General features: G+C 50.6%; 1 long non-coding RNA gene across 1 annotated transcript; it reads left to right on the top strand.

The window, feature by feature from the left end:
• The first annotated feature begins 738 nt into the window (after positions 1–738).
• Positions 739–2,297, top strand: LOC118352603 (uncharacterized). The gene is made up of 3 exons (XR_004809972.2): positions 739–874; positions 1,374–1,501; positions 2,253–2,297. It is a non-coding gene; the product is annotated as an uncharacterized LOC118352603 (long non-coding RNA).
• The last annotated feature ends 3,297 nt before the right edge of the window (positions 2,298–5,594 follow it).

Here is a 5,594-nt window from a genome sequence, read left to right as displayed (position 1 = left end):
TCCCAGGAAGCTGTGCGTGAGGAGGGCGGAGCAGAGGGCGGCCGTGGCGGCGGCTTCCTCACGGCATCTTGGGAGGTGTAGTTCTCGCTTCCGGGACTGTAAACGAGGGTGTGGCCCCCGAAGGACTTCACGCCCCAGGATTCCTTGGGAGGGGGCGGTCTGTGTTAGCGGGGACGGCGGGTTTGTAACGTGCGTGGTGGGTGGGCTGGTGGGCGGGGCTAGGGTCCTAACGTCCCCGTGCGTAATGCCTGCAGCGGGGCTGGACCCGTTGCGTTGCAGCCTGCTGTTTGCTTTTCGGAGCGGGCGTGGGGTGGCTGGTGGTGATACTTACAGTCTGTAGAGGAAGACACTAAAGCCCCCGATATTTAAGGAACCAGTCTAAAAGCATCCAAGCTCCACGAAGCTAGAACTCCCGTGCACGACTCCCGAGTGCGGTGCTCTTGCCACCGTATCGCAGCTAACCTGCTATTTAGGGACGGGAACAACTGGCTGGGAGGGGGGGCAGCTTCTTCTTTGCTCCAACCTCAGCAGCAGCCCCTGTGAACACTGTGCCTTGCACCACTATATGCCCCCCCCCCCCCCCCATGTTGAGGGACTCAGTGTCAGGGGTCTGCCAATATTCATACACCTGACCTGGCCTCTCCTCAAGTGGCCTGTAGGTCTAGGAAGAGGGCCCACTGCCTGAGGTGGTGTTGGCGGGGGAGGGGGGGGCGCGTGGGGAGGTGAAGAAAGAATGAGGCTGAAAGGGGAGCCTGACATAATTCAGGATTGGTCAGAACTCACAAACAAGCCACTTAGAGCCCAAGCCTTTTAAGTGGCTTAAATGAATTAGGATGACAATACATGTTATTGTTCCTGTTTCTATTTAGGAGAGGTAAGAGACTCACACTCCTCCCACAACCTAAGTCAAGTTAAAGGCTTGGGCATCCTCTGGCCTCCCCCTTCCCGGACCCCAGGACCTTCCAGGTAGTCTGAGGCCCTCCAAATGATCTCTCTCCTTGTCTCTGCACTAAGGGATTGCAGTCTAAGGATTGATTTGCTCTTCTTGGGTGCCTGCTTTAATTCTCTGCTTCCTAAGTTATGGAGCCTCTGCCTTTCCCAAGTTTTTTGGTAGTATTTTGCTTTTATGACTGAATAGGGTGTCTGATGCCTGCCCTTGGGTGCCTTTCATCTGAAGATCTCCAAGCACTTAACAATAAGTCACTGGGCTTCACAAACATTAAGGTGACACGTCTGTGTCATTAGTCAGGATTTATGAGTTAGGGAATAAGCTGCTGGATGAGGAGCTGGCTCAAGGTCCTGGGGTGGGTTAAGAGTGGAGCCTGTTCAGGGACCCAAGTCTCATGTGTTCTTGATTTTTGTCTTCCACCTAGAAAAAAGGCTTGGAAGAAAAAATCAGTCTCAGCTGGAGCTAAAAACAAAAAACAACCCACAATATTTTCCATTTTTTTGTGTGCTTACAATGTGTTTATGCTAAGAATTTCTCCGTTTACTGTGACAGGTAGGTCCTGTTATTATTCCCATTTTATATATGATGAGGGTTGAGGCACAATTACAGTGACTTACCTGCCATCACCTAACTACTAAGCAGTAGAATCAGAATTCAAGCACAAGCAGTCAGTATACTAGGCCCCCACCCCAGAAACTGCTGGTATGTGATATTAACTCATTATTCTAAGGAACGGTGCTATTAGTCAATCAAGGGACAAATGTTCACTAAGCATTTATGTGCAAGGGGCACAGATGACGTGATTAATTCAAGAAATAAGTGTGTGAGGTACTATGCGAGGTATTCAATTGATTTTGTTGAAAGAACGAATATAAAGGGCACCTGGGTGGCCCAGTTGGCTGAGTGTGGGACTCTCTGGGTCTCTGCTCAGGTCATGGTCTCAGGGTCAGGAGATCGAACCCCATTTTGGACTCCTGGCTCAGCACCGGGTCTGTTTGAGATTGTCCTCTCCTTCTCCCTCCCCATCTACCCCTCCCCTACATGCGTGTGCTCTCTCTCTCTCTCTCAAATAAATAAAATATTTTTAAAATATTTTTAAAAATTTTAAAAAAGAATGAAAATAAAATACAGATATTTGAAGGTTGGATTGGATTCAGATAGTTTGGCAGGACAAGGTCTAGGAAGGCAAAGCTTATTCCTGAAGCAAAGATTCAGAAGTGGGAATTTATAATATTTATTGGAGCCTAGGAGGTCATATAAGAACAGTGTATAAATTTCAGCTTTTTTTTTTTTTCAAACTCAGATTATTGGCAATGACTGCTTGAAATGCGTTGAGAAGGATTCTGAGTTTTCCTCTTTCGAGTGCTGGGATTACTTAGTAATGTCTGCCAGCTACCCTCGAAGGAAGATGGCAGTTGCAATAGATTGACTTGTTGTTTGAAATTATTTGCTCTCCCCTCCCTGCCCATTGCTATGTGACTTGAGGTACCTCCTTTAGGAGAATATATGTCTCATTTCATTGACTGTGGACTTGATCATGTTTCGTATATTGGCTCACGGGATGTGAACAGATGCCATGCTTGTGCGTGTGAGTTTCCACTTTCTTGTTCTTCTCTGCCACAAGAATGGGTGTATCCCGCACGAGGGCCCCTCCCGCCTGGGTCCTGAAATGACAAGACCTGGGGAGCAGAGCTGTAGCCTGCCCACGGCCTCAGTACATAAGTCAGAAATAAACCTTTATCCCTGTAAGCCACCGAGATTTTGGGATTGGTTGTTAGTGCAGCAAAGCTGACCAATAGTCATGCCTGTGTAATGGGATCAAGTTTGAAAGACCAAGTTTAGGGATCACTGGGTGGCTCAGCAGTTTAGCAGCTGCCTTCGGCCCAGGGCGTGACCCCAGGGTCCCGGGATTGAGTCCCACGTCGTCGGGCTCCCTGCATGGAGCCTGCTTCTCCCTCTGCCTGGGTCTCTGCCCCTCTCTCTCTCTCTGTGTTTCTCATGAATAAATAAATAAAATCTTAAAAAAAAAAAAAGATCAAGTTTGAAAGCCAGAGTGTGGGGAATCTTGCATGCCAGGTGAGGTGGAGACTGCTACGTGTTTATCATAACCTCTTTGTTGTTCTTGGACATAGAACTGGACCGCAGATTTTAGTTTCCTTTTAAGGAATATATTCGGTTTCCAGGCTTGGCCCAGGAAGCCTCCCAAAGGAGATCCTTCATGTTGTTTCCTTTGTGGTTTGATGAATGTGACCTTAAGTGCAGTGACCCTGAAGGCCAAAGGTTAAAGATGGTAGGCCCACAGGTTGGAAGGAACCTAGTTCCCTGAACCACCACTTGGCAGAGAACTGCCTGCTATAATCAGAAGCATGAGTTTTGGACTTCACTTAATCAATAAATCAATTTCTCCTTGTTACAACACTAAAATTTGGGGCCTTCTGTTTTATAGTAATGTTTTCGCAACCAGTACATCAAGTTAAAAATTTTGGATTTGGGACGCCGGGGGCGGGGCTCAGCGGTTGAGCGCCTGCCTTTGGCCCAGGGTGTGACCCCGGGGTCCTGGGATCGAGTCCCACATTGGGCTCCCTGCGTGGAGCCTGCTTCTCCCTCTGCCTGTGTCCCTGCCTCTCTCTCTATGTCTCTCATGAATAAATGAATAAAATAAAATCTTAAAAAAAAAAGGTTGGATTTGATTCCCATCAGGAATAGGAAGTTATTCACTAAAGATTTTTTATTTTTAAATTTTATTTATTTATTTATTTATTTATTTATTTATTTATTTATTTATTTATTTATTTATAGATTTTATTTATTCATGAGAGACACACACAGAGAGAGAGGCAGAGACACAGGCAGAGGGAGAAGCAGGCTCCTTCAAGATGCCCAAGGTGGGACTCATTCCCAGATCCCGGGATCATGCCCTGAGCTGAAGGCAGACGCTCAACCGCTGAGCCATCCAGGCGTCCCTCACTGAGGATTTTTTAAAGAAGATATTATTTATTCATTTATTCTGGTGGGGGGAGGAGCAAAGGGTGAGGGAGAGGGGCAAGCAGAACCGTGCTGGGCCCCTCCAGGTGCTGGATCCTACCACCTGCAGATCATGACCTGAGCCGAAACAGGAGTCTGACACCTAACCGACTAAGCCACCCAGGGGCCCTAGATTTTTTAAAAAGTATTTTAATTAATTTATTTAAGAGAGAGAGCAGGGGGAGGGGCAGAAAGAGAGCATCTCAAGTAGGCTCTGTGCTGAGTGAAGAGCCGGACATGGGGCTGGATTCCTGGACCCTGAGATCACAACCCGAGCTGAAGTAAAGACTCTGACCCTGAGCCACCCAGGCACGCCACCAATGATTTTTTAATAAGAAAAATAATACCAAGAAGACCAGTGGAAGTGACAGGTAGAGGCACAGAGAGAGGCGGGGACCCAGGCAGAGGGAGACGCAGGCTCCCTGCGGGGAGCCCGACAGGACTCGATCTGCGACCCTGGGGTCACGCCCTGGGCCCAAGGCGGGCGCTCAAGCACTGAGCCACCCGGCGCCCCTGAAGAACGCTTTCCGAGTGAGGTGGTGAGATCTTGGGGCTGTCGGGGTTGTCAGGATACAGAGAAAGTCCTGACCGGCTGGGGTTAGGTTGACGGGACTTTGAAGGTCTGGCCCGAGGCCGTGGAAGGGGCTGCTGCAACATGACCCCTATCTTCCTGAGGATTGAGGTCCCCTCCCTCTGTTGGTGGAAGCCCCGACCCTCCGGCATTGCTGCATCGAGCCCAGGGCCTGCCCCGTGACAAATGGGGGTGCGAGCGGGTGCCGGGCTCCTGGAGGCCGCGGGGTGCCCAGCCGAGCGCCCCCCACCCGCGAGCTGCTGGCGAGCTTCACGCTGAAGCTGAACCCTGAGTCGAACCCGCGCCCGAGGGTCCTCGCAGCGATCCCGCCCTGAGCCCGGACCTTCCCGGTGTAACAGGGCGCTCCTGACACATCGCAGTGGCTCGGGCCCCTGGGTGCCTGCCGCGGCCTGTAGTGGGGAGGGCCCGGGCTGCGTGACACGGTGGCGCTGGGCGGCACAGCCGGAGCTTGCGGCTCACACTGCCAGGTGTCGGCAGGGAAGTCCCGGAGCGAGGTGCTGGCCGGTTCCGCTCCTGACCAGGACCCTGATCCTGGCGCGTGGACAGCTGATTCCTCTCGGTGTCCCCGCGTGGAGGACAGTGACAATGAAGCGACATCTCTGGTCTTTCCCTGTAAGGGCACCAATTCCATCGTGAGGGCCGCATCCTCAGACCTCATCTGGCCCTAATTTACCTCCCAGAAGCCCATCTCCAAGTCCCATCATATTGTGCTTTAGGGTTTCAACATACAGATTTGGGGTGCACACGTGCAGTCCATAACAGTAGGGAAAACATCAACATCATTGTAGGGCAAAATCTGATTCTTTCGGGTTTTTCTTTAGGGCCTGTGTCCCATTTTCTTTTGTCTCCCTAGTTCTTTGGCTTCATTTTCCTTAGGCTGGATGGAAGGGTGCTTTGGGGTTCTCACTAATTCTCAGGTCCTGCTTCGCCTCATGGACCCGCAGACGTACTCTAGTCTCACAGTGTTCAGATTGCCTTGGTCCTTCCTCTATTAGTAGGGAGCAAGATAGGCTTTGCTCCGAGGACGCA

The sequence above is a fragment of the Canis lupus genome, chromosome 27, assembly GCF_003254725.2.
Source record: "Canis lupus dingo isolate Sandy chromosome 27, ASM325472v2, whole genome shotgun sequence".
Classification (NCBI taxonomy): domain Eukaryota; kingdom Metazoa; phylum Chordata; class Mammalia; order Carnivora; family Canidae; genus Canis; species Canis lupus.
This window is presented reverse-complemented; position numbering and strand designations above follow the sequence as displayed.